Below are 10,818 nucleotides of genomic sequence, written 5' to 3'. Positions count from 1 at the left end.
CGATGTAAAACCCCTGACTACTCGTATAGCATCTAGGTCCCTGTGACGTCACGTGGAGTGGCATCGCATGGGCGTCAATCTGGCTTTTTTTAAATGAGGATAAAATTGACATTTAACATTCGTCTAAACTGGGACTTTTAAAACCAAATAATTTGTATATTATGAGTACACTAATGGTGGGTAACGAATCGCAATTAATGCCTTCCGTTTTCTTTAATGAAGGAAACTACCCTATTCACGCGCATCTGTACCTTGGTATAAAGTAAATCATTCTGTGCGGACAGTATATAAGGTAGGATCTCCCATTAAATTCCTTCCTTTGCAGCTTTTGTATTACATATGAGACACTAAGACGGTATCCTTTAGCTTTAAAAGTTGGCGTGATAGTTAAAAACTGAGGAAATTTTCTAATTTAAAGGCCGAAATTTAGTCAAAAACAAGACAAACATCTAAGACAACAAAATGTCTATAGCCTAGTAATTTCACTGAAAACGATGGCAAACGAAGAAATCTTTGAATTTTTGACCCGAGATGATGACTTTAGCAAGATATTTTTAATAATTTCATTCCGAATCATGGAAATACGAGATAATTCCTACAACAGATATAGAACGGAAAATGCTGAAGTAGACTACATGGGCTACTTTTAGAGGATGCCAAGAGGAAGACTGGAAATAGAGTGACATTGCTCAACGATCGTACACTCATTTTAACAGCCAGAGGAATGTTGGATCTTCGGTGACAGTGCGTCATCGTTCCTAGTTCCAAGCATGATCGCATAAGCCAATGGCTAGGAAGTCAGCAGTAAAGATGATTCACTCCTTGTAAGGACGTGACACAATTTTCTTTTTGATAGCCCAATAGGGTTTTTGCGGAAGATACGCCATAAAGATAACACGGCACCTAGCGAATTCATATGATTTCGGTCTGGCGGTACTTTCCTTCCACTAGATCATTCTCCCAAGTGTGCGGCATGTTAGCGGGTTTACATGGAAACGCTTTGATCATTAACCGATATTTCTTAGCCCCTACTTTTTATGGTATGGTATTTGAAGGAGGTGACCGACAGCTTAGGTCACTTACGCTCGGTGGGAAGGGTAGGCGAGTAAGGGTGGAGAGAAACCCGGCGTCGGCATTAGCCTCCTCTTAACGAAAGGCGCCTAGGGGACCACGGCTTAACGTTCCATCCGATGGACTAAGTGTTGTCCTTGAAATGTCCTCCACAGAACACTCAAGCAGGGATCGGGCAGTCTCTGGAGGTTCTCTGCCACCGCCGGGATTTGAACCCGAGCCCACGGGGTGGGAAGCCAGCACTCTTGCCACCACATCAACCCGATCCCCCCTACTTATTTAGCCAAACCTCCTAGTAAGTGATAGAATAACTTATGGAGTTCGAAATTAGTCCGAACTATGAAATGACCTATTTATTAATGAGATAAGATATTAATAAGATATTTATAATTTACTTACACATTTATTCATCAACGTATTTCTCATTAACTTTTCAACATTTAAATCAAAATACTCCAACATTGCCTTTTTGTATTTGCATTTTGTATTACGTATGAGACAAATAAGGGTATCCTTTAGCTTGAAAAGTTGACGTGATAGATAAAAACTGAGGTAATTTTCACATTTAGAGGCCGAAAGTTAGTCAAAAACAAGACACGCATCTAAGACAGCAAAATATATACTCCCTAGTAATTTGACTGAGAACGATGGCAAACGAAAAAATCTTTGGATTGTTGACCAGAGTTAGCAAGATATTTTGAAAATTACAAGGGTTGTGCACCGCAGATCATGATATATCTACGTTATCTAATTCGCTATAATGTTAACGAAGAATATTTTTATTCCTCAAGAGGCGCAACCTCAATCAAACTTATTGTTACATTCGCATTAATCACCGATTATTTTTTTTAAATACTAAGCTATTTATTTCATAAACATTATAACCTTTAACATCTCTGCATATTTCATCTATTTTCTATTCCAGTCTAATACTTTTCATTTGTGCTCGAAAAAAATCCCCATACGGACCTTTGAAGTGGACAAGATTCTTTAGTGGTGAATATGGGAGAGGCCCGTAAAAATTACGGCCTGCATGCCATTCTTATTAATTCCATATTTGATGGACTACAATCAGCCTAATCATGCATTCATCTCAAGGACATTGGAGTAGGAGAAGGCGGAGTCGGTTGGCCACACACACTCCAGAAAAAATATAAAGCAATTCCAATGCAGAATAGAGAAAACCCCAGAAAAATTTGACCGATTTCGTCCATAATGGTGGAAGAAGAGCACTTCGGTGCAGAAAGTGGGAGAATATAAAAAGCACGATAGGGGAAAATGACCAATAGGAAGCAAGATGAAACAATTGAGAATCAAAATAAATATAAAATTTTTAGAAGTATTATGCATTCATGTCACCCATTTGTTAAAATATCATTGACTCCGTGCTGTTCGACTAACCAGACTGACTCGAGTTTTTGACAGTTTTCGTTTGACGTGGGCATCGTCTTTCCCGATACAACTATCATTTAGTTTTTTTGTTTACATCGCAATTAAGCGTCACGTCGTGACGGCCAACTGGTCCACATTCCTTTTTAATAAAAGGGATAGTGATTACAATACCATGAGGCAGAGAGATAGGCTGTATTGTTTCTCAAATTCAATGTGCACCAATGCCCAACTAACTATTTGAATGAATAGGGACAATTTCGGAAAAAAAATATAGGGTTGGCACACATTTCCAAAGAACTTCGGCCTTCGCTAGAAGAGCCTCCTGTCTCCGAGAGCCGATGACGACTGCTCCAGATGAGTCAAGAATACCTGGGGTCAAGCACGAGAACAAAGTATCCCGCTATGTTCCTTTTCAAGTACCTATCTTTGCGACTGACCCGTGCAAGTCGTGAGCAAAACTGAGTCGTGAAAGCCGGGGTTGTTTGATTGCCCTCAATATATGGGTGTGAATGACACTCGACGTATTTTCAGCTTTCTTTTTTTAATCAATTTTGTTTGATACATTGGATTATATTTTTCTGTGCCTCGAATTCAAGATAACAATTCTTGGTACTACAACGGATACGATAAAAACGGATAAATCTCATCCAGTCTCTTGACGTTTCCAGCAGGAATAACGAAAAATTGAGCTTTAAAAGTCCATTCCACGCAATACCCAACCCGAAAATGGATTACGCCAGCGCAAGATGTGCATTAGTAGTGGGGAAGGACGGAGCCAGGAATTTTTTCGGTTTAGGATCCTAAATTTCAGGTGTCGAAGGTTCATCAGTTATTTTAGGATCCAAGTGCATTTTTAATTGCATGGCATAACACAAAATTATCAAACAAATCAAGTTTCTTTAGGGGGCATTCAAAAAAAGTAATTTCTAATTTAAATATTTCTGACACCTTTTATTTTATCATTCACTTGTTTCACATATTTATTGGGATCGCATTACAAGTTCAGATGTAAAATAATAATTCTTTGCACAATATTGAATCTAATGAATAAAATTTCAAGACAAATGATCAATGCTAATTGGGGGATTTAAAATAATGTGAATTTAAATACAAAACCTTGGGCACCTCAACTACATCTTTGGGGATAAAATCGAAATTATAATAAAATTATGTACTCTAAGCTTACCTGGATAGTTTATCACGAGTAAGCAGATATAGGATAGTATTTGAACGCCAATTAAAAGAAGCATCTCGCATAAAATCGGTAAAAAAAACGATAAATATTTCTAACAAGTCATCCCCATGGGTCCTCTACTTTAGACGACAGAAAAAGAAGCGATGAGTAACCCGCATGGTAACCGTGGAAATCTCGCTCTTGGTACAGTTTATTTGTTACAGTCAATCAATAGATGTTCTCAGCAATCAATGAATGTTCTCAATAGAGTTTATTAATTATATAGTTCATAGGGTTTATTAATTATATTTATGACGTATTGACGTTAAACTAAAAAACATTAAAGAAGTCTGAAGAAATACTTTTTAATTAATACGACGGCAAAGGATAAAATTCAACTAGGCTGATGATATCATTGTCGCACTCCGTATCCTGCATATACCACTGAACAGCGCCGAAAAAAAAACAAATATTCGACCATAAACAAAGCTTGTGAAGATAAAAACGCAGTTTCATTTTTATTGTTCCTAATCCATCTTTCTTATTCTCATTCGCACCCAAATTTACAAAGCTTCCAAAGAACATTTTTCCACAATGTTACGTTTAACTAAAGGATTTTGAAACCTTTCCATTACGGAACATAAAATTATTACACAGCTTTATACTCACTTTTTATCACATTTACTGATGATGCCTTATTTTTTATCTAATATTTTTATAAATAGTGAACTATGAAAGTGAATTTTATAAACAATGACCATGTTTCACACCCATGGTATTAAGCTACCTCTTTGTAAAATGATATTTTTCGAGGGAAATTATGAACACATACGAAGAAAAAAACGTAAATTGGAGATGACAGCCGAAAATCCTTGAGAATCCTCAGCCGAGCGTACGAGAAATGGAGCCTTGTGGGACTTCACGACATTTTCTCTTTATATATGTATTAGTACCATGTATTGGGTGTACCGGGAATTAATATGCCCCAGAACACGTCCATAAATGTTATTAAATATGAAAATGTTATGGAAAATAAAATTATTACACTTCTTAAGGTTCACCATTAAACTCGTTCAAAATTTCCTTAATTAAAAACCATCTTATTTTTCATAATTTTTCATTGCTGATCAATAAGTCTTTCTTATTCTCATCAGTTTAAACTTTTCCGATCTGAAAAATAAAATTATATCATTTCTCAAGCTTCACCATTCATTAAATTCATCATTACCTTCATTAATCTAATTTTTCATAAATAGAGATAAATGAGTTTAGAAACAGTGCCCATGTTTAACGCCTATAGAGAAAAGAAGCTGCCTCTTTTAAAAACTATATTTTTTTAAGGGAAATAATCAACACAAGCGAAGAAAAAAACGTGAATTGGAGATGACAGTCGAAAATGGTCTCAGCGCGAGCAAACGAGAAGTGGAGCCCAGTGGGAAGGGGCAGATGGAAATAAAAAAAGAAGTGGGACGTTTAGGCATTTTTTTTTCCTTTCATTTTTCAACAGTTCGCGACCTCTTCACCCCCTCCCCCCTCTCCTCTCGTTGGTCACACGTCCATGGCACAGCTGTGAGGTCCACGCCGAGAGACGTTTGAAAGAGCTTCTCTCAGTTCAGTTAGTATGCAGGGGCAGCCGTCTGTGAGGCGGCGAAGATATCACCAGCTGTCGAGAGCAGCATTCCACAGCCATTAAGGCTCCTCTTCACGGAGAGTACATGGGTTCGAGCCACAGACGCGTCCACGCCTCCTGACTGGATTATCTCTCACAGGTCTGCGAATATTTCTCACGGTCTCACATTTGTAGTTTTAAGACACTAACAATTCGGGTAAATAATGTTTTAACGACGGGCTTCAAGGCAATAATTGAATTTAAAACTTCGCCATTATCATTTTTATTCATAGTGCGAAATAAATCACTTAGTAATGTTTCACAGAACAGAAATAATTATTTTTATAAATGTGAATTACTTCAATTACCACTTGCATTAGCCCAAGAGAGAAAAAGGCATTAACACCTCGGGTTATTAGTATTCTAACTATTGGCTACTAGACAATAATTCAATTTTAAGCTTAAATATTATCATTTTTATTGATGTAAATTACTTCAACTATCATGTGCAGTAGCTCAAAAGATAAAAAGGCATTAACACTTCAGGTTAATGATATTCTAACTCATGGCTTCAAGGCAATAATTGGATTTAAAAATTAGATATAAATATTTTTATTAATGTGAATTACTTCCACTATCACTTGCAGAAGCCGAAAAGAGTAAAACTCCATTTCTCAAGGCAACAATTGGATTTAAAAATTAGATATAATTCTTTTTATTAATGTGAATTACTTCCACTATCACTTGCAGAAGCCGAAAAGAGTAAAGCTCCATTTCTCAAGGCAATAATTGGATTTAAAAATTAGATATAATTCTTTTTATTAATGTGAATTACTTCCACTATCACTTGCAGAAGCCGAAAAGAGTAAAGCTCCATTTCTCGACATTGTTCTCCTATCGGTAGACATATTTATAAATATGAATAACTTCTCTTTTAAATCCTTAATAACTTGTGTTATATCGCTCATTGAGGACTGTGAGGACTAACTTCCCTTCCGCTTGTCCTTCAACATTTGTTTTCATCAGACCATCGTGTATCATGATGTGGCCTATTAAGATGTCTCGTCTTCATCCCAAGGTTTTCAAGATATTCCTCTTAGCACTGTTCAAATGAGTGGAAATTAACTTCACGTCAAACTGATAAGAATAGGCTAAAAACCATATAAAATGAAATAATTGTTAAATTCCAAGTTTTGACCAACACAAAAGCTCCATCAGTCGCAATTTCGCAACAAACAAATTGTTCTCACCATTTTCGAGTGTAAAAAACTCATCAATCAGATTTCCTCTATGCATTGACAAATCGTTGTACCTAACTCTTACTTTTTTATACATCTTTAGGAGCCCAGCACATAGACACACAGCCCATTCCGTAACGCAGAAAAATGGAATTGTTTTACCTCTAAGAATTCTTGGCTCTTATTGAACATGCATCTTAGAATTCACCATCCTCACTAAATGATAAAAAAGTCATCATAAATTTTACATAAAGCTAATACAAATAGCCTTAAACGTAGATAATACTGATCTACTATTCAAGTCCAATTTTTGATCGATTAGGATATCTCTCTCGATGGAATCCAATACTGTTCGTCCAACGAAATAAAATTAATTCCAAATATTTTCGTAAACTCACAAGTCGAAGAACAACGATTCTTTGCGATAACTTAATATAAATGGGCTTTTCCAACCATGGCCATCGCAAGTAAATATTTCCTTTTTTTTTGCTATCATGCCACCACGGTCTTTACAAGGTTATTTTTATAAGGGATACATCAAGTTTATCTCCCTTTCCCGGCATTGAGTTTCCACATGGGCCACTATCTTGAAAATTTTCCGTCATGGATTTTATCTCGTTCATCTGAATTAATTTTCCATCATTCACTGCTTCAAATGTATTTTTAACAGTTTTACAGGAAAAATAATGTGTCAACTTCTCACGGTCTCTCCGCCCACTAAGAAAATTAAAGGCAGCCTGCTACTATTGATTTCTGTCCAACTTAGAAGAAAAAAAAACATGCCTAAGATTTCTTATACGGATAGATGTAATCGTATTTTATATGTCAAAGAAGGCTATCCGGGCTTCCAGGTGGTCTGTCTCTATTCTATTAGTCGTTTTCCATCCACAAGGAGGATGGAACACGACTCGAGTCCCGAAACGTCGGCAGAATAGAGGGAGACCACCCGGATGGAAGCCCGGATAGCCTTCATTGACTACATTCGCCGGGAAAGCATAAAATATTTTGTATTTATTTGTAGAAACGTCTCTAGTAGCCCAAGAAATAGACAAAAACGGGTCATCCGAAAGAACTGAATAAAAATTTTCGTACTATTTACATTTTTGAGGGGATAGGGTGGGTGTGGTGACTAGAGCATAGGCTTACCACCCCGTGGCCTCTCGTTCAAATCCCAACGGTGACAGGGAATTTTCAAACTGCCCGATTTATGTTTGAATAATGCGTGGAGGACATTACAAGCGCAACACTCCGTCCGTCGGATGGGACGTTAAGCCGTGGTCCCCTTGGCGCCTTTCGTTAAGTGCAGGCTAATGCCGACGCCAGGTTTCTCTTCACCCTTCCTTCCATACCCTTCCCTCATGGCGCAAATGACCTCAGTTGTCGATTGCCTCCTCCATGTACCACACCACACCACTTTTTTAATTGCGAAAATTTATCATTCACGACACGTTTCGACGCATTAGGCCATCATCAGGTCAATACAATACAGTTTTATTAAATTCATTCATAATTTTCTTACACCACATTTCGCCTAATACAGTTGAATTTATCGGGCTCATCCCAAAACCCAGCCAAATGAACTGTGTGCCCTTAATAGCCTCAAGGATGGGCTACGAGTAGACCCGAACCTTCAACTTTTTATACCCGTTGAAGAGCCAGAAAAAAGTTCGTGCACTACTCCAAAGATTTTTCCTAATTTTCCATCTAACATATCATAAAATGGCAGTGAAGATTTCTCAAGTCTCACACCGGGCAAAGTCCTCCATATCTCCTTCTAACGTTTCGGCAAAAAAACTCGCCTATCGTCTCCAGGGATTCAGTGTCCAATTATTTCCTGAATCGCCATTGGCTTCCTGAATCCCTGAAGTAGATGATCGAGTTTCCAGTCGAAACGTTGGAAGGAGATATGGAGGACCTTACCCGGTGTGAGACCCAAGAAATCTTCACTGCCATTGTTCGCCGGGAAAGAATCAGACTACATATCATATGATGTTCCAAATGAATGCTTCCAGTGAAATCATTCGCGTTGTGCAACAAAAATCTTATTTATCTCATTTTTGCTACACAACGGGAACACAAGCCCATCTGGATGCATTTCGTCCAAAACTTTGTTCACTCATCTCGCTTCGAAGCGTTTAAATGATTTGTTTTCATTTTTTTTCCTCCCAGCTGCGTCCCCATATCATTTCTTCCCGAAGGAATGTTAACATCGGCGACCTGACGAGGCGCAACACAAGACGGGACGTAGACTTAAAAGAAGTCGTCTTCAACAGACGCCTTCGCGAAGTCGGGAGGCAATCTATTTGCAGCGGCACGGATACTTAACGCAATTGAATAAGCAGTAAGTAGTCTTTTTTTACAAATATACAATTGGACTGTCGTGCGTATACTTTTATCCCATTTCCGCCCACCGTAGCCACATGCTTATATCCAACCATTCTAAGCATATGAGGCTCTTGATGAAAACCCGTACTCTTTTTTCTGTCGAAGTGTCAAAAAAATATGTTAAATCTTGCAATGACTTGATCTATTTCTATAGATTATTTTAGAAGCCGATAGAAATAAGCCCACTGACAGAAAGAGACGGGTTCGAAATGGAAGTTCAATAGAGACACCTAACATCTGCAAATTACATGCAAGTACCATTTAAGTACACAGGAAATGGCATTGTATACATCATTTTAACTTTCCTTTGTCCAAAATTATGCTTGCCCTTTAGGTTGGTCCTTTAAATCGAGGTCACTCGTAGAAATTAACAGCATTAGATCTGACCTCGTTGCCACCCAGCGTAGTTACATGACTACGGGTAGTTCTGAAAAAACAAGTAGATGTACCACCAAAATATTTCAATAAATTACTTCAGACGACCATTGGAGAAACGAAGCTAAATATCTTCACAATCGCCAGCCGAAACCTTTATTGGCGGAGATGGGTTAAGGCAGGAACGGCATCCCAAAGGTCGGATTACACTTTTAAGTACCCATAAGGATATCTAGCGGCGGATCTATGGGGACTATAGCCCCCCCCTGGGATATCCAATTTACACTAGATAGAATGGTGATTTTTTTCCGAACCCCACTACTGCTGGAATTTTAACCCCCACTTAGCCCCTATCCTGGATCCGCAACTGAGGATACCCACTGGTTTATGAGATCGTTCACCAATTTATTTAAAACGGTATCGTCCACTCGGACCAGATACCGGATTTCTGCTGCTGGAAATGACGTCATGGAAATTATACATATCTTACGCGTCGGTCTTTTTAAAAACGTTATGTGGTTCAGAAGGGTTGTTTTCTTGACACGAAGAATGTCGAATCTCTCGAATGTCGGATGGATGTTCCAAATGCCAAATATTTTATCTGAAGTCGTCCATTTCTATCCTTTCTATTCGACGATTGTCTACCGGCGATTGCGTTCATCGGGCCATCATGCCTCAATCTATGGCCGATTACGTTGTTACGTCCTCTTCTTAAAGAGTTTTCATTAGATTTCTCTTTTCTCCTTATCTTCTCAGTAGGACTTACTCAATACTTACTCGACCGGTCCGTTTCATTTTCATCATGCATCTCCTGTGTCGTCCACGCCTTACTACCGTGGAGAAACAATCTCCTGATCACTTGCTTCTCAATTTACGCATAAATTTCCTGCTTTAAGTAGATCCATTCATTTTTTAGTAGCAAGCGAATAAAGAAAGGGCCATTAAGTTGCAGGACTTTTCCTTTACAAAGATACTCTTTCTATTGAATGTTTACAGAGTGCTTGAGTTGTCAAAGGGCTTGAGCTTGAGAAGGGTCAGTGCCCTCGACTGATTCATGTATGAAGACCAATGGGATTATTCAATCAAAGGAAGAACCATGCTGAAAGGCACACACCCTCATTCCAAGACAGAGAGAAAAATGGGATTATCCGATGAAATCGCACTGGAAATAGCATTCACGACTTATCCTTCCATCACGTCTTTTCCTGTATGTACTACGAAAGCGCTTTGCGGAACACTTCATTCAATCGCAGTGAATCGGAATCCTCATCTCAGCTATTTGCTTTGCAAACTACAAGCTTCATAACCTTGCGCCTTTAATCCATCTTTTAAATCCATCGAGTCATCCACAGATTATTCAAAGAGACTTTGTGGACTAATTCCTGGTAAATAGTAGGGTAAAGAGGTGCAACAGTAAGACGTCTCCGAGCAAAGGTCATAGGGAAAAATAAAATTTGAAGTATAAAAACTACATTTCAAATTATTAAAAAAATGATATATGGGTGCATGCCGCGTGGTATGTCGGATATTTGCCCCGACGTTTCGTGACAAGCAGTGAGAAGAAATCTCTTCCG

The 10,818-nt window shown here is 38.2% G+C and overlaps 1 protein-coding gene across 4 annotated transcripts in view; it reads left to right on the top strand.

Moving 5' to 3' along the window:
- The first annotated feature begins 5,196 nt into the window (after positions 1-5,196).
- LOC124167968 (transforming growth factor-beta-induced protein ig-h3-like) overlaps positions 5,197-10,818 on the top strand; it is a 29,171-nt gene continuing 23,549 nt past the window's right edge. For 2 of the 4 annotated variants that reach the window (XM_046546040.1, XM_046546039.1), the window contains exons 1-2: positions 5,197-5,406; positions 8,654-8,825. The gene's annotated coding sequence lies outside the window, so the exon portion shown is untranslated. The remainder of the gene's footprint in view (positions 5,407-8,653; positions 8,826-10,818) is intronic. The other 2 variants (XM_046546042.1, XM_046546041.1) reach the window with 1 other exon arrangement.

This window comes from Ischnura elegans, chromosome 11 (assembly GCF_921293095.1).
Source record: "Ischnura elegans chromosome 11, ioIscEleg1.1, whole genome shotgun sequence".
Lineage (NCBI taxonomy): Eukaryota > Metazoa > Arthropoda > Insecta > Odonata > Coenagrionidae > Ischnura > Ischnura elegans.
The sequence above is the reverse complement of the archived record's forward strand: the minus strand, read 5'-3'. Positions and strand labels throughout refer to the sequence as shown.